The following is a 25,565-nucleotide window of genomic DNA, read 5'->3' as shown; positions in this document are numbered from 1 at the left end:
GTTTTACAGTTCCCTAGTTCCAGTTTTCCATTTCTGGCACCTGCTGAAAACTCAGTAAGTACATCTAACAACATATTAGACACAGGAGAAGAGAGAATTTTTGAAATAAACTATACATCATAATAAATTGTCCCAAGATGCGCAAGAGAAAAAGAAAATATGAGTGAAACAATGAGGAAGATAGAATAAGAGGCTCCAACATATACTTACTGAAGTAGAAGTATTGTTGAAGTATCAACAGTAGAGGAGAGAAAATGGGATAGAGGCATAATTTAAAGTGATAATGCCTGAGAATTTTTCAAAATTGATCAGTCATACTAATTCACAAATTCAAGAAGTTTAAGAATTTCCAAGTAGGACAAATAATATGAAGTCTATGTCTAGACCTAGTATAATAAAATGGCAGAGCCTAAGAGAAGATTTTGAAAGCAGCTGGAGAGAAAAAGACTACCTTCTAGAAGGACAGCTACACTGATGACTTTTTAGTAGCAATAATGGATAACAAAATGCAGGGTAATTATACCTTCCAAATCCTGACAGAAAAAAAACTATCATTCTAGACTATGTTTCTTTCCCTATAGCTCCAGCACTGTTTGAAACCACCAAACTAGCCAATACTAGCATTAAGAAATCATTTCTGCAGTATTTGGTGATATATACTTAAGGCTTTTTTTTTAATGTTTTATTTATTTTTGATACAGAGAGAGACAGAGCATGAAAGGGGGAGGGTCAGAGAGAGAGGGAGATACAGAATCGGAAGCAGGCTCCAGGCTCTGAGCTAGCCGTCAGCACAGAGCCCGATGCGGGGCTCGAACCCACGAACGCGAGATCTGACCTGAGCCGAAGCCAAAGGCTTAACCGACTGAGCCACCCAGGCGCCTCTATACTTAAGGCTTTTGTATGTGGGAAAGTACGTGGCTTTTCTTTGTGGGAAAGTTTCTCTCTTTTTTTCTTTTTTTCCCTCACTGTTTGGTCTTCAACCCATATGCTTAGTAATTTTTTTCATTGCTTCTGTTTCTTTAGGCTGCCTTTTTACTGACTTTGCAGCATTTACTCAAAGACAGGAATTTCTTTTTCAGTGTTATCTCTCTGGTCTGCAGTATATATTCCTTTATGCTGGTCACTGAGGAGATACCACTCTCATTTCTTTTAAAATGCTCTATTATTTCAAGCTTCTTTAATATTTAAATTTTTCCTTTTATGTGCACTGCTTGGCATTTTTGAATCAGGATGCTCAGACTTTTTTGAGATTTGAATACACACACACACACGCGCGCGCGCATGCACGTATTCATTATATATATAATTTCCACAAATGTGAAAGAATAGCAAAACAAAAGATAATACACTGAATCATGGTAACGTAGGTTTTTGAATATGTGTGTGTGTTCATCGGTATATACCTATGTGACTCAGTTCAAATAGGTGCAGTTTTATCCATTCACCTAGGGTTTCTTGTGAATACAATTACATATCAGTCTGTGAAATTTACTTTGTAAATTACATTGTACTTAAACTGTTCCCTAAATTTGCCTTCCATTAACAGTTGTTAAAGCAAAACTTGACTGTGTACCAGACCATAGTGTCTTTTCAATTTTTTAAAGCCACTGAGTTTTGGGGTTTGTTACCCAGTAGTAGATGATTGGAATACATGATAGTACTTGGAAGTGAGGTGCTGCCACAAGAAGAAGCTAAAATCTGGCTTTGGGTGGAATGGCAGGCTAAAGCTGGAAGAACCTTGAGAAAATTATTAAAGTGTAGTAGCGCTTGAAGAGATGGTCAGTGGGGACCTTGGGGTCCTCAAGGTGGCCACTGAGTGAGAACTGAAAGGAAATTGAGGATAATGGTATCAAAAGTTGGAAGATTGGGGACATTTATTATGTAGTAACAAGAAGTTAAGCAACACTGTAATCTGTAGTAATGGAAAAAATAGAACTAACAAGAAAATAGAGCTACAAAATTAAAGAGATTTCAAATTATTGAAGGGGCTTCTAGCTGTCTGTAGTAAAATGCAAGATTAGAGTGTTAAGCAAAAAAAATATTTTTATATATAATGAAGCTTGGAGTTGCTAGAATCAAAAATAAAACTTTATCATTCCAGTTTCTTCAGATGGCAAACAATGCTATAATTATGAAAAGGCTTTTGAACATTGCATTGCATTGCAGGACAATGTTGGGGAAATAGGGAATAAAGGTGATGTCAAAGGTGTTATTCTAAAACTCTATGCTAAGACCTCAGATTCAAGGTGATATCTTAAACAGATAAACAGCTGTAAGGATCTTAAAGGACATGAACTCCAAATGGTCTCAATTTAACAATAGGGCTTTCAAGAGTATCGAGGACAGCATGCTAAAGATAGAGAATGACTTATCTTGATGAACTTTGTGTGTGTAGCTTTTGTCTAATGGAGTAAACCCCAGTATTATTCATAAGAGATTTACAAAGTTTTAAGAGAAGTGTACTTGCAGAAACACTGCCAGCTTGGACTAAAAGGGACAGAGACAGTAAAACATAAAAAGAGACCTTTGGACTTCTGATGTATTACTTTCAGGAAGCAGACTGACAAAACTACTGAGCTGCTAACATAAGTAGTTCTTTATGGAAAAGGATGACAAAGGGGGTTGAATCATGAGCCCAAAGGGTGGAGTTAAGATATATAGACATGCTGTGCTGCATTCCCAGGCAGCAGGGAACCATCAGTACATGCCTAACTGGATTTCAGAGTTGTTATTGACTGATGACTCTTGCTTGCCTATTTCACACCCTTTTGTATAATGATTATCTTATGTCTTTACATCATTATATTTTGGCATATAGAGGACATATAACTTGTCTCTGTAGTTCCCAGGTCTTCAGTTTGAGAATAGCTATACTTGAGGAGCTGTGCTTGATAAATAGCATCTGAAGAGTCTCATACACATTTGGATGAAATTCTGGACTTTGAACCTGTGCCTGGTGCCGATATAGGTGAGAGTTTTGCAGAGGTTGGATTGTCTTGGGAAGTGGGGAGTGTATTTTACATGCAGAAAGATTATAAATAATTTGAGGCCAAAGGATATGGTTGCAGTTTGCCTCCCTTTCCACAAACAGTGGGGTCTAATTGCTCCTTTCTTGATAACGGGTGAGCCTTGACGACTTAGGTCTAATTAACAGAATGAGGTAGAAGTGATGCATGATTTCTGAGACTACCTCTTATAATCTTCACAACATTCTGAGTATTATCCCCATTTTGTAGTTAAGGATATTGAACTTTAAATTGGTGAAGTGACTTTCCCAAGTCATCCAGTCTGTAGTAGGAACAAGATTCAAATCGAAGATTTTTTCACTCTAAAGCCATGCTTTTAATGACTGTGCTTTACCTCATTTTGATGTTAACATAGGTTTCTAGGTGTTGACCACTGACTTTGCTCACACCCTTTATTTGATTTGTAGTTGTCTTATTTGGCTCTGATTTGTATGTTGCTACGTTGTGTACTGTTGCTCAAATTTGGAGACCTGTGGAAAGAATCTACCATTAAAAATGTAATTATGCATACACAAAAAATCAGAACTAAGACATTTCAGTAATAGAATAACTTTTTTTCATGGAAGATACATAAAACATTATATTAAATGGAGCCATTGAATTGTCTCCATGCTTAAAAAAAATAAGACTTGGGGCGCCTGGGTGGCCCAGTCGGTTAAGTGTCTGACTTCGGCTCAGGTCATGATCTCACGTTCGTGGGTTCGAGCCCTGCGTCGGGCTCTGTGCTGACAGCTCAAAGCCTGGAGCCTGTCTTCAGATTCTGTGTCTCCCTTTCTCTCTGTCCCTCCCCCTCTCATGCTCGCTCTCTGTGTCAAAAATAAATAAAACATTAAAAATAAATTTAAAAAAATAAGACTTGAAGAATGAATGGGTAAGATATGGTAGTTTGTTCTGATGTTAGATTTCAGTTTTAGATTTAGACGCTTGAAGTCTTCATATACCCATGCTTCCCCCCCCCCATTAAGATAAAAACATTTACTCACATTCCAAAGTCTGTTTTTTGTGTTGCATATTGGCATAATAGTTAATTCTTTTGCCTCCTATTGGCCATTGGGTTCTCAGCCAAATTATTTGATTCTCATTAATACTTTTGGTGTCATTGAACATGTATGTGAACAATATTTGCCTTTTATGTATTGTGTAAGGATTTTTATTGAAATGTTATTTATGTGTTAGAGAAAAGGTAAAGTATAAAAACTGAGAAGCATTAACAAGGTAGACCAAAAGAGTATTTAGCAACATTTGAAAAATCACAGTACAATGAGTGCAAAGATATCCTTTTCCAATCATAATTTAATTGCAATTGACCCTTGAACAACACTAGAGTTAGTGGTGTCAACTCTTTTGCAGTTGAAAGGCCATAGATAATTTTTGATTCCCTAAGAACTTACCTACTAATATTTTATATGCATATGCATTATATACTGTGTTCTTAAATAAAGTAAGCTAGAGAAAAGAAAGTATTATTAAGAAAATTATAAGGAAGTGGGTGCCTGGGTGGCTTGGTCTGTTAAACGTTTTACTTCAGCTCAGGTCGTGACCTCATGGTTCATCAGTTTGAGCCCCACATCAGGCTTTGCACTGACAGCACAGAGTCTGCTTTGAAACCTCTGTCCCCCTTTCTCTCTGCCCCTTCCTTGTATGCTTGCTCTCGCTCGCTCGCTCTCAAATAATAAAAAATCATAAGTGAAATACATTAATAGTACCATAAAAAATCCAAATATAAGTGGACCCCTGCAGTTCAAACCTGTATTTTTCAAAAGTCCATTGTATACTGAAACTTTATTATTATGTTTGATATTAGTCAATTCTAATCTGTCTTTAATAGTTAATAATGAAAACAAAATAGGTAATAATGGGGCACTACTTCATTTTATATAAGATCGAATCCAAAGGTCAGTATTTTCCACATCTGCTTTTACTTAGAAATAACTTCATCTGACTTTTATACTATGACCTTCCTCCTCCCAAAATGGCCAATTGGCATTTTGAAAGTTACTTCATAATGGCTTCAAGTTGTCTGTTCAATACCTCTAAAGGCAACATATTTCAGTGTATATTAATCTATAAATCTTTCCTGACTTTTCACTGCAATATGTAGGATAGTTTTTGCCATGCCTGGAATAGTGTGTATCTTATAATAGGTACTTGTTAAATTTTTGTTGAAGGAAGAGAGACTCTTTTAGGGTACATTTGGTTACTCTGCAATCACTGGTATGACATGGAAAGAGAGATGTTTTAAAGATGTTCTAGGCTTGTTTTTATTTACCATTTGGTCTGGCTTGAACAGGAATTAGGCTTTTTAGAGTTTCACAAGCCATCTAACATTCAAGGCCTTTTGTCACCAGCAGTTCCTTCCTTGCTATCACACCACACCTGCTTCCTTCTCAGCTTATTACCATTAATTGCAATAACCAATATATGTTCTACACAGCATGTCATCTTTGGCTAATCATCCCATAATAGTATTGATTGAAGTGAGTATTTGTACCCTAAGAGAGAGAATATTGAATTCCTCTAAATTATATGGTGTATACCCATACTGTAGCATAAAGAAACTAGGCTTGTTTATTTAAAGCTAACAGATTCTATTAAACTATAACAGATCTATTATTAAAGATTCTTTGGGGGCATTAACCTTCATATTTTTATAACATGAAATAAAAAGATGACTATTGTAAGTAAAATGGCTGATGAAATAACGATATTGAACTGAGACCCAGAGTTGCAGCACTTTTTATAATTAACTGCGGGGTTAGAGTAGGGGTGCTGTTTTATAATCACTATAACGTTATTCTTAAAGCTATAAGGTTATATTTATCTTTTTTTCTCTCTCCCCTGCAAGGTGGTGAGGTCAGTGCTTCTAGCCTGTTCCACACATTTCCAGACAGCTAGTTAAGTTTCAAATGTCACCGGATGGCTACACATGTTTTTAAACATGCAGCCTGAACACATTAAAAAGTCCTGCAGGATAAAGAAAGCATACATATTTCCCAGAATTCTTAACCTATAAGTCTTCCTTTTGCTCTTCCTATAAAAATGTAGTTAACAGTTATTTTTAGAGGAATTAAATATGTATGTGCAACAACCTAGAGGTAATGGGAGATACAAATGAAGATAGGCCCTTTCTTAGTTTTTAGTTTTAAGAAAAGATTAATACCTTTATTCATTCATAGCTACTCAGTGCAGACACTGTAAAAACAATGACTATACATTAGGAGAAAACAAGATAGATTGATCTTTAGTCACATAAAACCCATAGTCTAATGGAAGCTACACGAAAGAAATAAATATGATTGAATTGTGTATAGAAATATAGTTAAAATATATCATTTTTGGCTAGGGTGCTCAGATAATGCTTTCTGGAAGATATACTTACTAATATTACAAGTCACTATATGAAATAAATTCTGAGCATCTTAATTTTTGAACAGAATGGGTATAAGAGGAGAAGAAGCCAAATGTACTACTGGAGATTGCTAAAATGGTCATGATTCTTTATCCCTCCCTATCTTCACAACTCGTTTAATATGATATTGCATGTTCTTCAGTCAAGAGATTGAATCTATTTCTCTAACCCTGAAATTTGGGTAGGTGCATGGATTGATTTTGCCTGTAAAATCTAGCACATGTGACTTTGTGTCAGTTCTGACCTTAGGCCTCAGGAGGGCTGCATACTTAACACTTTCTTTCTTCAAGGATGCTCAGCTACAATGAAAAATTCTAGACAAGCCAGCTGAAGAATGGGAGACCACGTGGAAAAAAGATGAGCCTTCCCAGCAGACGCCATCCTGAACAGCTATCTCCCTGCCTACTCAGAAGCTGACCTCATACATTAGTGAGCTCAGCAGTTACCCCAGGAACAACTCACCTGGCTACAGTCTGAATTGTCAGCCCAACAAATTGCAAGCTAAATAAATACTTGTGTATTTGAAGCCCTTGTGGTTTGCGTATTTTTTTCTAGGTTTTCTTTTTGTTTTTGTTTTTAGATAGCAAAAATCAGCTGATGTAGCATAGTAAGTGAAAATGCATGTAGACAACAATGTCTTAATTACCAAGCCCCTCATTCCATTTATATGGTGTACATACTTTTGGAAATGTTTTTAGCAAGCCAATTTTACTTTTGTGGTGAATTCCTATGGCAGATTTCTTGTGGCAGACATGGATTTAGGATTATAATATGCATGGATTATATTACTTTCCAAAAAGTTTGTATCAAATAACTAGGAAATAGGTATACATTTCCACTAAAACAATGTGGCATAAGTTTTTAATGTCTTTGCTTGTATGATTCCCTTTGGGGAAGGCCCTTTTGGTAAGTAAAACTGATATTAAGGTTTTCTTCAGTTTACATCTTGGGATCACTTACAGTGTGGTCAGAAATATGATTCACCAGAGGAAATCAGTGAGGCCCTTTCTTTACTGTAGTTAAATAATATAGTGAGGAAGAAAGAATGTGAGCTTTGGAGTCCAAACAACTACATCTGCTCAGAAAATGTAATTTGCTTGATTTTTTTTAGAAGGTTTTATTTTCTCATCTCAACTTATTTCTTGCTTTCCCCAAACTGATATATATATATATACATATATATATGTATATATATATATATGTCTTTGGAAAAATTATTTTCTTATGCCTTTAGAATTTTTATTAAATATAAGTCTTATTGTGTCATTCCAAATGGGACTTTGAACATCTCATGGGTCAAATAGCCTTTCCTTTTAAAACTTAGTTCAGATAAGGCTGACCATAATCCTGGGGACATGCAAGCCTGTCAGTAGAATTCAAGTAGCCTGGTCATCATCTTACCAGAGAATATGATGGGACTGTTTCTTGCTGAGGAGAATCGGTATTACTGAGGACAGAAGACTTTTATTACATGGTTAATTTCACAGAGTTTGGGGTATGGCTGGATGCAGAGGTGGCAGATGGGACAGTGATTATTAATGTCTCCTGACTTGAGCTAGATGGATGGCTTTTTAAAAAGGCTTTTAAATAATTTGTTAATAATTCATATCATTGCATATTCTATATAATTGCTTATTAATGATAGTAGCAAGGTTCTAATACTATAAACTTTTTGAGATGTGACATATTGCTTTATAAATTTTTACTTAAAAATTTTTATGGCAATATAGTTAACATATGTTTCAGGAGGACAATAGAGTAATGCAATAATTCTATATATTATTCAGTGTTCATCAAGATAAATATACATTTAATCCCCTTCACCTATTCCCCTCCACCTCCCCTCTGGTAACCATCGGTTCTCTATGGTTAAGAGCCTGTTTCTTAATTTTTCTTGTTGTCTTTTTTTGTTTGTTTGTTTCTTAAATTCCACATATGAGTGAAATCTAGGTATTTGTCTTTATCTGATTGACTTACTACACTTAGCTTTATACCTTTTAGGTCCATCTGTGTTGTTGCAAATGGCAAGATTTCATTCTTTTTTATGGCTGAATAATATTCCATTGTATATATATATACCACTTCTTTATCCATTCATCTGTCACTTGGGTTGCTTCCGTAATTGGGCTATTGTAAATAATGCTGCAGTAAACATAGGGTTGCATATATCTTTTTGAATTACTGTTTTTGTATTTTGGGGGTAAATACCTAGTGTTGCAATAACTGGATCATATGGTAATTCTATTTTTAATTTTTTGAGGAACCTCCATACCAACACTAGTTGTTTCTTGTGTTTTTGATTTTAGACATTCTGATAGGTGTGAGGTGATACCTTATTGTTTTGATTTTGCATTTCTCTGATGATGTGTGATGTTGAGCATCTTCATGTGTCTGTTGGCCATCTGTATGCATTCTTTGGAGAAATGCCTGTTTATGTCTTCTATTTAAAATTTTTTTTAACATTTATTTTTGAGAGAGAGAGCGAGCAGGAGAGATTGAGATTGAGATTGCAAGCTGGGGAGGGGCAGAGAGCACAGGGCCTTAAGCGGGGCTCAACCTCACCAACTGCGAGATCCTGACCTGAGCTGAAGTCGGACGCTGAACCGACTGAGCCTCCCAGGTGCCCTTGTCTTCTGCCCATTTTTAATTGGGTTATTTTTTCTAGTGTTGAGTTCTATAAGTTCTTTATATATTTTGGATACTATCTCTTTTCTGATATGTCATTGCAAATATCTTCTTCCATTCAGTAGGTTGTTTCTTAGTTTTGTTGATTGTTTCCTTTGTTGTGCACAAGGTTTTTATTTTGATGAAATCCTAATATTTTATTTTGCTTTTGCTTCCTTTTGTTTCCTTTTGCTTTTGTTTTTCTCAGGAGACATATCTAGAAAAACATTGGCCAGAGAGATTACTGCCTGTGCTCTTCTGTAGGATTTTTATGGTTTTAGGTCTCACATTCAGGTCTTTAATCCATTTTGAATGTATATTTGTGTATGGTATAGGAAAGTGGTCAGTTTCATTCTTTTGCATCTAGCTGTCCAGTTTAACCAACACTTTTTGGAGAAACTGTCTTTTTCCCATTGCATATTCTTCCTTCTTTTGTTAAAGATTAATTGACCTTATCAGTGTAGGGTTTATTTCTGGGCTCTGTTTCATTGATCTGTGTGTCAGCTTTGTGCCTGTACCATACTCTTTGGATTACTACACTTTTGCAGCATAACTTCAAATCTAGAATTATGATTTCACCAGTTTTATTTTTATTTTTCAAGATTGCTTTGACTATTCAGGGTTTTTTTGTGGTTCCATACAAATTTTAGGATTATTTGTTCTAGTTCTTGGGGAAATGCTGGTTGGTATACAGATTACAGTAAATCTGTAGATTGTCTGGCATTTAAAAAACACTTGTTTGGGGCTCCTGGGTGGCTCAATGGATTAAGTGTCTGGTTTTGGCTCAGCTCATGATATTGCCGTTCGTGGGTTTGAGCCCTCCATCAGGCTCTGTGCTGACAGCTCAGAGCCTGGAATCTCCTTCAGATTCTGTGTGTGTGTCTCTCTCTCTCTGCTTCTCCACCACTTATGTGTATGCGCTTGCTTGCTCTCTCTCTCTCTCTCTCAAAAATAAAAAAACATTAAAAATTTAAAAAAATATTTGTTCTTCTAATCCATCAGTATGGAAAAGCTTCCATATGTTTGTGTCATCTTCAGTTTCTTTCATTAGTGTTTTATAGTGCAGGACTTTTACCTCCTTGGTTACATTTATACATAGATACTTTATTTACTTTGGGTGCAGGTGTAAATGGGGTTGTTTTCTTAATTTCTCTTTCTGCTGCTTCATTATTAGTGTTAGAAATGCAACAGACACCTGTATATTGATTTTGTATCCTGTGACCTTACTGAATTCATATGTCAGTTTTAGTACCTTTTTGGTAGGGTCTTCAGGTTTTCTATATGTGGTATCATGTTATCTGCAAATAGTGAAAGGTTTACTTCTTCCTTACCAGGTTGGATACATTTTATTCCTTTTCTTTGATTGCTCGGTAGGCTTCCAGTATTATGTTGAAAGAAAGTGATGAGAGTGGACATCCTTGTCTTGTTACTGACTTTAGGGAAAAGCTCTGTTTTTCACCATTGAAGTATGGTATTAGCTGTGTTTTATATATGAACTTCTTTATGTTGAGATATGTTCCCTCTAAACCTCGTTGAGGGGTTTTATCTTGAATGAATTTTTTACTTTACGTACTTGAATGGATGATTTTTCTGCGCCTATTGAAACAATCATATGGTTTTCATCCTTTCACTTACTGATGTAATTTATCACATTGATTTGTGACTACTGCCACTGATTTGTGACTCTTGCATCCTAGGAATAAATCTCGGTGATGGTGGCAGCGGCGGGTTGTTGGATTCAGTTTGCTAGTATTTTGTTGAGGATTCTTGCAATTCATTCATCAGAGAGATTAGCTTATAGTTCTCTCTTTTTTTTTTGGTAGTGTCTTTATCTGGTTTTGGTACAGGGTAATGCTGGCATCACAGAATGGATTTGAAAGCTTTCCTTCCTCTTCTGTTTTTTGGAATAGTTTGAGAAGAATAGTTATTAACCCTTCTTTAAAGGTTTGGTGCAATTGACCTATAAAGCCATCTGGTCCTGGACTGTTCTTTGTTGGGAGTTTTTTTTTTATTACTGATTCAATTTCATTGCTAGTAATTGGCCTGTTCAAATTTTCTATTTGTTCCTGATTCAGTTTTGGGAAGTTACATATTTCCAGGATTTTATTCATTTTATCTAGGTTATTCAACTTGTTGACATAAACGTTTCAAAATATTCTCTTATTTATAATTCTTTGTGTTTCTGTGATGTTGGTTTTTATTTCTCCTCTTTCATTTCTGATTTTATTTGAAGATTCTTTCTCTTTTTTAAAAAATTGTTTTATGTCTGGGGCACCCTCCCAGGTGTCTCAGTCAGTTATGTGTCTGACTTCAGTTCAGGTTATGATCTTGTGGTTTGTGAGTTTGAGCCCCAGTGTAGAGCCTGCTTCAGGACCCTCTGCCCACATTTCTCTGCCCCTTCCCCACTCATGCTCTCTCTCTCTCTCTCTCTCTGTGTCTCAAAAATAAACATTAAAAATAATAAAAATTAAAAAATTCATTGTTAAAAAATTTATTTTTTATGAGTCTGGCTAAAGGTATCAATCTTGTAGGTTCTTTTCAAAGAACCAGCTTCTGGTTTCACTGATGTGTTGTATTATTTTTTTAAGTATCCATTTTGTTTATTTCTGCTCTAATCTTTACATTATTTTCTTCCTTCTTCTGCTTTTGGGTTTTGTTTTTTGTTCTTTTTCTATCTCCCTTAGGTGTCTGATTAGGTTCTTTGAGATTTTCTTCTTGAAGTAGGCCTGTATAGTTATAAACTTCCTTCATAGAATAGTGTTTGCTGCATCCCAAAGATTTTGGACCAATGCTTTTCCATTTTCATTTGTCTCCAGGTATTTTTTTAATTTCCTTTTTTATTTGTTTACTAATTTGCTATTTAACCTCCATATATTTGTGTCCTTTCTAGATTTTTTTTTCTTGTGGTTAATTTCTATTTTCATACTGTTGTGCACAGTATGATTTGATCTTTTTGAGTTCATTAAAGCTTGATTTGTGGCCTAATATGGGATCTCTTCTGGAGAATGTTTAATGTACACTTTAAAAGAAGATATATTCCTCTGTTTTAGGATGGAATGTTCTGAATTTGTGTATTAGATACATCTGCTCTAGTGTGTCATTCAAAGCCATTGTTTCCTTGTATTTCTGTTTGGATGATTTTTCCATTGATGTAAATGGGGTGTTACTGTCCTCTCCTATCATTGTATTATTGTCAGTTACTTCCTTTATGTTTTTTACTGCCTCATGTATTTGGGTGAATAAATATTTACACTTGCTATATCTTCTTATTGCATTGTCCCTTGAATGGTTATATGGTGTCCTTCTTAGTGTCTTGTTGTTACAGTCTTTGATTTAAAGTCTACTTTATCTGGTATAACTATTGCTAGTATGGCTTTTTTTTTTTTCAAATCTATTTGCATGTTAAATTTTTCTCCAGTCCTTCACTTTCAATCTGCATGTGTCTATAGGTCTGAACCATTTTAGCTGTCTCTTGAAGGCAGCATATGGAAGGGTCTTCTTTTTCATCCATTCTGTCGTCATATCTTTTGACTGTAGCATTTTTAATTTCAACGCTTTGAAAATATCATGCCACCCCCTTAAAGCCTGTGAAGTTTCTGCTGAAAAATTAGCTGAAAACTTATGGGATTTCCCTTGTACACATTTTTCTCTTGGCGGGGCGGGGGGGCGGGCAGAGAGAGAAGGAGAGAATCACAAGCAGGCTCCACACTCAGCACAGAGCCTGATCTGTGGCTTGATCTCCTAAACCATGAGATCATGACCTGAGCTGAAATCAAGAGTAGTATGCTTAACTTACTGAGCCATCCAGGCACCCTCTTACTGCTTTTTATATTCTCTTGGGGCACCTGGGTGGCTCAGTCAGTTAAGTGTCCGACTTCAGCTCAGGTCATGATTTCACAGTTTATGAGTTCAAGCCCCACATTGGGCTCTGTGCTGATGGTTCAGAGCCTGGAGCCTGCTTTGGATTCTGGGTCTCTCCCTCTCTCTGCCCCTCTCCAGTTCATGCTCTGTCTCTGTTTCTGTCTCTCAATAATAAATGAATGTTAAATTTTTTTAATATTCTCTCCTTATCACTACTTTTTGCCACTTTAATTACTGTATGTCTTGGTGTAGACCTCCTTGGGTTGATTTTTTGGGAACTCTCTGTGCTTCCTGGATCTGGATTTCTGTTTCCTTCCCAGATGGAAGGAAATAAGGTTTTCCACTATTACTTCTTCAAATAAGTTTTCTGCCCCCTTTCTCTTATTCTGAGATCCCTGTAATGAGAATGTTATTACACTTAATGGTGTCTCTGAGGTCTCTATTTTCATTTTGTATCATTTTCCTCATTCTCAGTTGCTTTCCAATGCTCTGTCACTTGATCTCTTTCTGCTGCCTCCATTTATTCCCATCAGTGTACTTTTGTTTTTGATTTCTTCATCTCTGGTAGATTATTTTATGTTTTCTATCTCATTGTCTAGAGTCTCACTGAGGTCCTCTGCTCTTTTCTCGTGTCCAGTGAGTATCTCTATTATGATTTTTAAAAATTCTCTATCAGACATATTATTTACCTGTATTTTGCTTAGGCTTCTTGCCCTTGTTTTGTCCTGTTCTTTTTTCTGGGGGGAGGGGGGACATATGCCTCTGTCTCCTCATTTTATCTAATTCCTCTTGTCTTTTCCCGTGTGTTAGGGAAGTCAGCTACATCTCCTGACTGTGCAGGAGAGGCCCTGTCGTGCCCTGCAGCACAGTGTCTCCTGTTCACCAGTGCCTGGCACTGCAGGGGTGTCTCCCATGTGTGTTGTGTGTGCCCTGCTGTTGCTGCGGAGCTGATGTTGCGTTCAGTTGAGTCATGTGTCTCCTTGCTTGCTGGGGGCAGTGTGTGGCTCTTGTGTTGTCACTGGGCCAGGCCCCCTGGTGATCGAGCTGTCAGGACAGGCGTTTGCCATGGATGCAGTGGCACTGAACTGCAGGGCTCTTCCTTATGGTCCACCAGGAGGCTGAGAGAGGCTTCCATCAGCGAGTTGAGCCTGCAGTCAGACCAGCTGTGTGTCCCCAGCTCTTTGCTGGAGCTGCAGTCTGACTGGTGTGTGAGGTTACCTTTCTCTCTCCCTGGGGCAGGAGTCACTTTGGGATGGAACTGCCTCCTGTTAGGGCTGCTTCCACACTGCCAGGGTTGGGGCGCTGTGTTAGGGGGAACAGGACAAGAGCGTGTTGGAGGGGGCAGATCCACACGAGCTAACAAGGTTTATGCAGGTCTGTTACAGAAGATGTGAAGTGGAGGCCTGGCACCTCTGCAGGAGAATGCAGGGGTGGGGCGCAGTGTTAGCAAGTTGGGGGGAGTGTTGGTAGGTTGTTAGGGAGCAGGGGACAGGTATGGCTCATTTGTGTTTGGAGGAGTCTCCCAAGGATCCTGCCTCTATGGCACATGCTCTTGAGATCAGTAAACAAATATCCCTCCTATATACCCCAGGGGTTTTCAGACGGCTTCTATGCTTTCTGTGGGGCTGTTTGGTATGCCATCTCTTTTAGGGCAGGGGCTTAGTTTCCTTTTGTCCTCCCAGCTCTCCTTGAGCCGAGCCCACGGATTTTTAAAATTCTAGGTTTCCGGTCCTGCTTGGTTGTAAGAACTCACACAGTTCAGTCCCTCTGGTTTTCAAAGTCAATGTTATGGGGATTCTTCATTCCCCTGTGGGATCCCTGGTATGAATGTGTCATCCCCTCTCTACCGGTGGTGTCCCTCCCTCCAGCAGGTAGTCTGGTGCTTCCCGTTAGCTCTGGGCTGTGTCTCTGCCCTTCCTCCCCTCTCTGAGCTGACACCTTCTCTGCATTTAGCGATGGAGAGTTTGCTCTACCCGTCCTCAGGTGGCTTTCTGGATTATTTACACCGATGCGAGTGTTATCTGGTTGTGTCTGTGGGATGAGGGAGGCTCAGGATCTTCCTGCTCTGCCGTCTTCCCCATCATGAGTGTGGATGGCTTTTTTAAAGAGGCCAGTTTGTCAGGTTCCTCTCCACAGTAAACATCCTTTCTCTCTTTCTTTTTTATGGAGGGAGGAAGAAGTCTGTAAGTGCCAGTTGTACATATGTTTAAGTGTGTTGATAAATGAACTCTCAAGCAACTTGAGAGCTTCCCTTTTGGCACCTGCAGGGTCCCTGAGATTTCTAAGTAAACCTTAGAAGTAAAGGTAATTTATTTTGTTTTGTTCTATTTTTAGTTTCTAAAGGCACAGCTGTCTTGGAGCTCCAGGATTTTCAATGCCTGTGGCGAACAAGTCTTCAGTGTCAAGACAAGACTTCTGACAAGACTTCAATGTCTTCTGGTCTCTTGCCCAGTTGTTCCTTCTGGTTGGAAAAAAGACTTCTTAAAGCACATGAAAACGTATTGTGTCTGCCTCACCTCGAGTTTTTAAAATTGTATTTTACACAGTTGAGGAAGCTTACTAGGTCTCCACTCGGTATGTAAGGGGCTCTATCCTAACTAACATCAAGGAAAAAGGTGAACAAACTAAAAATCAACAATTCTTCCACATGAAAAGTGTGGTCACTGGGCAAATCACTGTCCCTAAAATTGGAGACAGAGAGGAATACATAGGGAATCACAACTTACCTAAGCAGGAAGTCAAGAGCAGAAACTTCCATGGGAACCAATGCCAGGATAGGAAACCTAAACTAATAGATGGATGGCCAGAGACTCCATGTGGACAAGGCTGGGAGCTAAAAAATTCCAGAAGGGTGCAGTCATAGTGAGGTCCCCTTTTACTTTTCTGAGTTTTAGTTCCAAGAACTCTACCAGCTTCTAACAGTGAAGACTGGAGAGAGATCCTCTCAGGCTTCTGGCAGGAGGGGGAAAAGGAATCCATTCTAAATAGGCCAGAGCAAGCTGTTCTTGTAAAGTTTTTTTTTTAATGTTTTTATTTTGGAGAGACAGAGACAGAGCATGAGCAGGGGAGGGACAGAAAAGAGAAAGAGAGGGAGACACAGGATCCAAAGCAGGCTCCAGACTCTGAGCTGTCAGCACAGAGCCCCGTGAGGGCCTCAAACTCATGAACCATGAGATCATGACCTGAGCCAAAATTGGATGCTTAAGCAACTGAGCCTCCCAGGCGCCCCTGGCAAGTTGTTCTTTTTAACAAGGCCTGCTCTCAAGAGAAACTTTGTCACCAGAGCCTAACCTGATCTGGGCTGTATCAGAGCCTAGTAGACCTGGGTAAAGGGAACAATCCAACTGCAGCTCTGTGTAGCCATCCTGTCTCACCTAAAGGGAAGTAAAACTGAAAAGCACCTGTGACGTTTATACCCCTGGGGGCACAGGCTCTCTAAAAGACTGACTACTGATAAGATTATGGAACAATTCCCCTCCTCCCGCACCATATCACTACATCACTAAAAGGCATATTTACTAGAGTTCCTCTCTCCTGTACCTCATACCCAGGTTTCAACAACAAGTACAAATCATACCAAAAGGCAAAAAAAGTTTGAAGAACAGGGAGAATCAAAAGCAGACTCAGAACATAGTAAGAATGTTGAAATATTCAGACTGAGACTTTAAACAACTAGGACTAATATATTAAAGGCTCTAATGGAAAAAGTAGACAATATGCAAGAACAGATGGATAATGTAAGCAGAGACATGGAAATTCTATGAAAATTAAAAAAAAATGCTAGAGATAAAAAAAACATTGTAACAATAACAAAGCCTGCCTTTGAAGGGCTCATCGGTAGACTGGACACAGCTCAGGGAATAATCTCTGAACTTGACATGTGAACAGAAACTTTCAAAACTGAAAAGGAGAAAAAAGAGTAAGAAATTGAACAGACTATCCAAGAACTGAGGGACAACTACAAAAGTTTACACGTTAGGGGAATATTAGAATAAGAGAAAGGAAAAGAATAAATATTGGAAGTCATAAGGCCTGAGTATTTCACCAACTAATGTCAGTAACAAATCAGGGATCTAAGAAGCTCAGATAAATTCCAAACAAACAAACAAAAACCACCCAGGCATCTCATTTTCAAACTGGGGAAAATGAAAGATGAAAAATGTTGCAGTAAGCTAGAAGAAAAAAACGCCTTACTTACAAAGGAGCGAAGATGAGCATTGCATCTGACTTCTCAGAAACCAAGCAAGCAAGATGAGAGTGGAGTGGAGTGAAATGTTTAAAATGTTGAGAGAAAAAAACGAACCAACTTTGAATTCTGGATGCTGCAAAATTATCCTTTTAAAGTGAAGGAGAAATACTCTTCTCAGACAAAAATTGAGGGAATTTGTTGCCAGTTAGACCTGCCTTGTAAGCAACGTTAAGAAAAGTTTTCAGGGCGCCTGGTTGAGCATCAGACTTCGGCTCAGGTCATGATCTCACGGTTCGTGGGTTCCAGCCCTCATCAGGCTCTGTGCTGACAGCTCAGAGCCTGGCGCCTGCTTCAGATTCTGTGTCTCCCCCTCTTTCTGCCCCTCCCATGCTCATGCCCTGTCTCTCTCTATTTGTCAATAATAAATAAATGTTAACCAAAAAAAAAAAAGTTTTTTAGAGATAAAGGGATCCAGGAGAGAAAGTTGGATGTGCATAAAGAAGAGCAGTAGAGAAGGATGAAGTGTATAGGAAAAACTTATTTTTCCAATTCTTAATTGATTGAACAGGTAACAGTTTGTTCAAAATAATAGTAGCAAAAGCAACAATGTGTTCAATGTATGGCTAATGTACAAGTGACACCAGTGACACAAGGGACAGGAGGAAAGAATTAGGAATATTTGACTATTCTAAGGTACTTGTACTACCTGTGAAGGAGTAGTTTTATTTGAAAGTGGACTTGGGGTACCTGGGTAGCTCAGTCTGTTAAGTGTCTGACTTTGGCTCAGGTCAAGATATCATGGTTTGTGGTTTTGAGCCCCGCATTGGGCTCTGTGCTGACAGCTCAGAGTCTGGAGCCTGCTTCCGATTCTGTGTGTCCATCTCTAACTGCCCTCACCTGCTTGCATTCTGTCTCTGTCTCTCAAAAACAAACGGTAAAAAAAAATTGAAAGTGGACTTAAATTAGTTGTATATGTACATTGCAAACTCTAGGGCAACCACTAAAGTCAAAAAAATATTATTGATATGGTAAGAAAAGAGAGGATGGAATCATATGCTCAGTGAAAACCACAATAGGTAGCAAAAATAGAAACCAAAAATAGAAATAGAGAACAATGGCAACAAGTAGAAAACAGTAACAAATATGGTATCTATTTCATCACCTTAAATATCAGTGGTCAAAATACACGATTAAAAACCAGATTGTCTTTGGATCAAAGAACCCAACTATATATTGTCTTCAAGAAACCCATTTAAAATATAAAGACACATGCAGATTAAAAGTAAAGGGATGGAGAAAGATATACCATGCTAATATTAATCAAAAGGTTGGGGCAGTTCTATTTCAGGCAGAACAGACTTCAGAGCAAGGAAGCTTATTAAGATTCTGTGGATTAATTCCTAAATGTAAATCTGGGCATGTTTTTGGAAATTATTGATCATTTTGGACTAAATTCCAACCCTTTCACATTTACCTCTATAGGTTATTGTCAGTTTTATTCAGTAGTTATGTTTTAGTTTCTAAGTCCATAATCAGTGACCCTGCAGGAAAAAAAGAAGTACAAAAATTTTCAGGTAGAGGCCATGATAAAATTTTCCATGATAAAATTCATTGTAAAAAAAAAAAAAAAAAGTTGTTAAAGAAGACCATGGCAGAACTGACCTGTCTGTTCTACTTAATAGTAGTTACTTTACTTCCTGTGACTCAATTATTTCCTTATTATTTATAAGGGTAATGTACACTTTTTATATTGGATTTTGTGAGGATAGGATAAAATAATATATATAAAGTATATAGCATATGTTACAATTATATAAAGAGAATATAAGAACAGATTACAAAGTGTGCAAATTCCACACCAATCTTGCTATCCTAGTATTTAATGATTTTTGTTTTTAGATTTTTGTTTTTAATGTTTATTTATTTTTAAGAGAGAGAGACAGGGAGAGAGAGAGAGAGAGAGAGAGAGTGCACGCACACATGTGTGGGCACATAAGCAGGGAGAGGCAGAGAGAGAGAGAGAGAGGGAGAGAGAATCACAAGCAGGCTTCATACTCAGTTGTAACCAGACGTGGGGCTCAATCCCATGACAATGAGATCATGACCTGAGCTGAAATCAGGAGTTGGGACACTTAACTGATTGAGCCACCCAGGTACTCCAGGTCTCCCCCTCTTTTAATAGGAATCATAAGAAACCACACGTATCATCCAAATGTGTTTATGTGAATACACGTGTTCATATACCATATGGAATTTGCTGTTGGATCGAAACAGTGTTGCTATAGAGATTAATCTATAAAACATGCTCTTTGATACTGGCCTGGTGCCTTGGTATCATTTTATTTTTTTCCAGCCCAGTTAAAACTTCCTACTGCTCCTTTGTGGCCCACAGGAAAGCCTGAGATGCAGGCATCATTTATTCTTTAAGTATTTACTGAGTACGTACTATATGCTAGGTAGGCACTGTATGAAGTGGAGAGTCAGTAGTGAATAATGAAAATGCTCTCCTCTCATGCAGTTTATATTCTTGTAGGAGAAACAGACAAGAAATAGGGAAAATACTTTTCAAATAGTGATAAATACTAGGAAGAAAATAAAGCAAGGTTACATGATGTAGTAGGGAGTAAAGGAGTCAAGACAGCTGTCAGAGGAGATGATCTGAGCTGAATGACAAGAAGGAACCAGGCACAAAGAATAAGGCAACAAGCATAGAGGCAGAGGTAACACTACATGCAAAGCCCCTGAGGTGGGAATGACTTAGACTGATGAATTCCTAAGTAAGTTGCATATAAATCCACTCAGTTTGTTATTCACTAGATGAGCTCATCATTTGAAAGAACATGCAGCTGATTCCTTTCTAAAGCGATGATTTCAAAACTATTGCAGGGGTTCCCACACCGTTGTGTCCTTAAGAATTATAGTGGGGTTGGTTAAGATACAGTTCCCTGATCAAAAGCTGAACTTGTAAAAACAGTAGAATGGTAGTTACCAGAGGCTGGAGAGCGGGGGAGGTGGGGATGCTGTTTAAGGGTACTGACTTGGAACTAGCAGACAATTCCAGCTAATGTACAACATAGTGATTATAGATAATACTGTAATAATCTTCAGAGTAGTTAAAAGATGGGATTAATTGTTCACCACAAAAAATGATAATTATGTGACATGGGAGAGGAGTTAGTTAACACGATGGTGGTAATCATATTGCAATATACACATCAAATCAACAAACACCAGTGTATGCCTCATACAGTGTTACATGTCAATTATATTTTAAAAATATATAATTTCTTGGATTATGTATATCCCCAGATATTCTGATTCAGTATGTCAGGTGAAGCCCACAGATTTGCATTTCTAAGAAAGTCACAGGTGAGACCAGTGCTTCCGGTTTGAGGACGACACTTTGAGAACCATGTCATAACAAATCTGTTTTGAGTTTAATATCCATTAGTTGGGGCACCTGGGTGGCTCAGTTGGTTAAGCATCTGACTTTGGCTCAGGTCATGACCTTAGGGTTTGTGAGTTCGAGTCCTGAGTCAGGCTCTGTGCTGACAGCTCAGAGCCTGGAGCCTGCTTTGGATTCTTTGTCTCCCTCTCTCTTTCTGCCCCTTTCCCATTTATGCTCATCTGTCCCTCTGTCCAAAATAAACATTAATATCCATTGCTAAAAGTAAAGCTTGCCAATATTTTCTTTCATGTAAAAAATTAACTTCCTTTGCATGCTGATCATCTGAAATTAGATTTTTTAAGTGTAGTGGAAAAGTGCATGAAATACTAAAGGTAGAAAAATATTATCAATGTTTCAACTGAATTCATACCATTTAGTATAACAGCTTAATTTCAATATAGCCTCTTAGTGAAGGGTTAATATCAGTTTTCATTTGGAGAAGATTTCAAAAATAATTATGTAATTAATGTGATTTCTCATTTGGAGAGAAGTTCAACAACAACAATAATTTGTTTTTTTTTAAGGCTGGGCATGGAGCATGGAGCATGGGCATGCAGGGCCTGAACTCATGACCCTGAGATCAAGAACTGAAATGAGATCAAAAGTTGGATGCTTAACTGGCTGAACCACCCAGCCATCCTCAAAGATTACTTTGTAAGTGCTGGGTTGAAACTCCAGGTTACTGAAAGAGTCTGTCTATACTGTTTCTTGATCCAGAGAGTACATATAGACATTGTGTATTAAGTCTTGTTAATCTGGAGACTATGAGAATGTTGTGTTTTTCAACTGTGCCCTTCAGGAGAATGCTCACAGGACGGAGGCTTTGGGAGAAAGGAAGAAGGACGAGGCTAACCATTCTGGTTGGCAGGAGCTTGGCCGCTGCAGTCACACAGCCTATATGATGTAAGTCAAAGATGTCCACGGGCTCCTGGTCTTGGTAGCTGTTCCCAGGAAGGGAATTTATAACCACATTGCTTGTGCTCTGGACAGTGTGACATTAGCAGCACCAGGGATAGCACATGGAAGATGACACTAAGAACAGCCAATTGGTATCCAGCAATTACTGTGTGCTACTGGTCTACATGCTTTACGTGACTGACTGATGTAACCCTCACAGCACATACATGAGGTAGACAGTCACATCACCTTATAGTCAGGAAGTGACGCAAAGAGTGACTCAGCAATTTAGGTTACCAGGCAGGAAGTAGAAAAGGCTGGGATTCAAAACTGGAGAATGTGTGTTCATTCTGACTCCTAAAATAATGTACTATATAGTGCTTCATGTTTGGGGAAAAAATACCCAAATCAAAGGTTGTCAGAATTTGTGTCTATGGTCCAGGTTAAAATGAGGTATCTGATTCTTTCTCTGCATACCTTTTAAGTTGTGACACAAGAAACCTTCCTGCCTGGGTCTGACTAGAAGACATTGCAAATGAGGACCAAGAGAGGAAGACTATTGGTGTAGTCCATGCAGAGAGGTTTTGTGTCACCTTTTAGTGTGTGATCTTGTCATCAAAATGTTCAGAATTTATGCTTAGTACCCATAAAAGCACTATAATGTTTACCCCACAGGTCTGGACAATTAAATGAGGACTCTGACCACTGACACAGATACATATTTAGGTGTTCTGATAAGTAGACCTTTTATGCATAATTTATGGGATTTTCTTGGGTCATTTTGACAGGGTTTTTACCTTACCTGCTGACATCAGAATCCTTGGCTAAGTGCAAGTCCACTGTAAGCCTTTTTTTTTTTTTTAAACAGGAGAAAATCAAACTAATTCTGTGTGCAGAGGGAATCCACACAGACGTGAGCTTCCGCTCCACTGTAAGCCCCTGGGTTGACAGGTGCATCCAGTGTTTCCAGGGGATCTCCCTCCGCAGGCTCTTTCTACAGTTGGGCTCAGGATGGCACACCCTAACTATGGAGATAATCCTAACAGCTGCCCGGATCAAATAATAGATAATTCTTGCTATTTTTTTTTTTTTTTAATTTTAAAGCTACAGTTGGGAAAAGAATGGCAATGGTCAGCAATACAGCTTTAACAGGAACTGTCCTCTGGCCACCCAGCAGGTGTTTTGGTTTTACATACAAAGCAAATACAATTTTTGTCAACCTCACATGATGGTTTATGTTACAACTGGTTTTAGCAGGAGACAAATAATACTTTAAGGGTCCCTGAGCACCTCATTTTACATTTTATATACAGTGCTTAGAATAATTGCTTGGAACAAATTTTAGGCACTATTTTTTAAAGATTGTGGAGTTTACCAATGATCAAAAGAGATAAAAAATATCAGTAAATACGCAGAGGTAGGTAATCTTTGTAGATGCCTTTACCCCGTCTAGATCCTAAAATCCAAGCAACATAATTAAAGAAAATACAAAAGTGCAAGGGAGAAAAATGAGTAATGAATTGTCTTAACTTTTATTTGATTATTTTCATTTACAATTCTGGCACTGACACTTTTTTTTAAAAAAAGATTTTAATTTTATGTAAAGATTGAACTTCAATAAAATAACTTAAAAAATTTACATATACATCACTAAATTTCCATAAAATATACAATACTTTTGATACAGCTATAGGCTAGAATGACTCTGAAGGAAATGATACATATTCATAGTTTTTAAGATATCTCATATGTCACATATGTAAGAATAAATATTTATATTGAATTTTCTAAGACATGTGAAGTATTAAATACTATATAACATGCACTCAAATTAAAATATACATTTTGAAATACATATTTTATAAGCATAAAACTTTTGATTTCATCTAGATGTACATTAGAGCTTCTAAATAGAAATTTGCACATTTATTACAAATAAAGATACTATAACATCAAATAAGATATAGTCCAAAAGCCACTATGAACCAGTTTGGACATGTGACATGTAGAATATAAATTTCTACTTTGGCTAGAGTTAAGTCTCTTCTTTTCTAACCTTCAAATGAGATGCAATGATGTTAAATTTACTAAAATTTTTAAACTTTACAAAAATTGGTTTTTAATTTTAAGTACTTATAAGCTGCATTCCTTTTTCTCATACTGATATGACAAAATCAATCACATGAACTTAACTGTGTGAGATAAAAATCTGAATATTACTGCTAACTGAAGGTAGTTATTGAACATTGTATAGACCACTCAGTGCAACAGACTGTTTTATTCATCCAAAGTAAAGATTTATAGGAATTATACTGTCTTACACTCACAAACAAGTTATGAGGATAAAATTCTCTCATGTTTCTGAACATCATGTAACACTCTTACAAAAAATCCCTTTGATGATTATTGGCACACAATTATTTCCTTCTCTAAAAAATAATGTAAAAGAGTTGGAAGTGGTTAGTTGTTTTTAAAACGATTGCTATTTCCAGTAAATAGCAATATTTCTCACCCAGAAAATGGGACTGCACTGATAATTGGTATATTGCTACCACTTGATCACTTCATCAAATTAGCTTAACATTACTGTATATGAGGCTAAGAAAATTGATAGTGACAGAAAACAGAACATTAGAATTAATCTAGAGAATAATTGAGTCTTTTCATTTCAGCAGCTCCACATAAGCTATAAATTTTATCCACTGTTTACTACATTTTGCTATAAAGCATGTTGTTATGAATTCTTTGCTACTGGCCTGATTTGTAGTTAGTAAAAGATCTAAATTTGGTAATTGAAAACTTGTTGTAACAACTGTGTAAATGTAGGTTGTTAGGTGCTTAGTCTAATTTGAGATTTTATAACAAGGAGAATGGTTAAAAAAAATCTGATTATTACATGACATCTCATTAATTTTATTCTTCTGAACTACATGCTGATGAGCTAAAACACTCCTTCTGCCCCGACTGTATTACAGTACTTATAAACTCCATTAGTGTCATGAAGTTGTGGGACTTTCCTAGAGAACACATGGACAGTATTTTGTAGAATATTCTCCCCTAGGATCTAGGATTATAATACATTTCAATTTACCTTCCAATATAAAAGCAAAAGGTAGGTTGACAGTTACATTTTTACTGTTCCTTCTCCCTCAGGATAATGGATTTTGAAATTACAGTAAACAACTTCCAAATTCGTTGTTTTAATGGAATTCTCATTTTAGAGTGAATAACCTAAAAAACAATATTTAGACTCTTCTACTACACTAAAATGTAGTTCAGTGGTCAAATAAAATTATGAAAAAGCACTACGCATTACCATCGTAGTATTTTCCATCAGGGAACTAATTACTGCATATGGCTGGGAACAAAATTTCAAACGGAAATATTACCTTTAAATTTTAGTTTTAACTGGGATCTTTTACAAATACATTAAAAATCATGTTTTGGGTAAGTACTGACTAAGGTGCAACAGTCAAAATTATTAAGAATGTTTGTATTGAAGAAATTTATTAGTGCCAGATCTTTAAAATTTATCTGACGCCACATTCAGCCCTGTGTGTTCAGATGCAGATGAAGGGTTACATTCTCTTTAGAGCAGATCTCATGAGCCACCGAGCCAAACCTCAAACAGGAGTTAGGACTTCCCTTGCAATGTATTTGTAAAACATGATATATCTCTATTGAATTTGCTGCATGCTTAGAAGGAGACCTATAGTTTCAGTTAAAAGCATGATACTTGATCTGTTTTAATATGGTAGATCAAATCATACCATATATAAATTGTCCTAAAAATATATATTTGATGACATTTCAAATGGAATGTTTTCAAGTTGATAGTGGTAGCCAAAGATGCTGGGAACTTAAAAGGTACATAATACAAAAAAACCTGCAAAATTCAAATACTTAATTTTTAATATACTATAAATTTTCACTGAATCTAAAAATAATACCCTAATTGTATAAGGTTTCTTTTTAAGTACTTATTTTTTAAAAAATTATAAATAATCTTTATACTATGCCATTCTGTCTTGTACTTCAAAGATACGGAATATTGTCTTTATTACTATATAA

At 37.1% G+C, this 25,565-nt stretch overlaps 1 long non-coding RNA gene across 1 annotated transcript; it reads left to right on the top strand.

The window, feature by feature from the left end:
- LOC115304268 lies at positions 1–6,927 on the top strand. The gene is made up of 3 exons (XR_003914358.1): positions 1–54; positions 2,843–2,968; positions 6,726–6,927. It is a non-coding gene; the product is annotated as an uncharacterized LOC115304268 (long non-coding RNA).
- Positions 6,928–25,565: the final 18,638 nt, after the last annotated feature.

The sequence above is a fragment of the Suricata suricatta genome, chromosome 10, assembly GCF_006229205.1.
Source record: "Suricata suricatta isolate VVHF042 chromosome 10, meerkat_22Aug2017_6uvM2_HiC, whole genome shotgun sequence".
Classification (NCBI taxonomy): domain Eukaryota; kingdom Metazoa; phylum Chordata; class Mammalia; order Carnivora; family Herpestidae; genus Suricata; species Suricata suricatta.
Note: the sequence above shows the minus strand (reverse complement) of the source record. Positions and strands in the feature narration are given on the sequence as shown.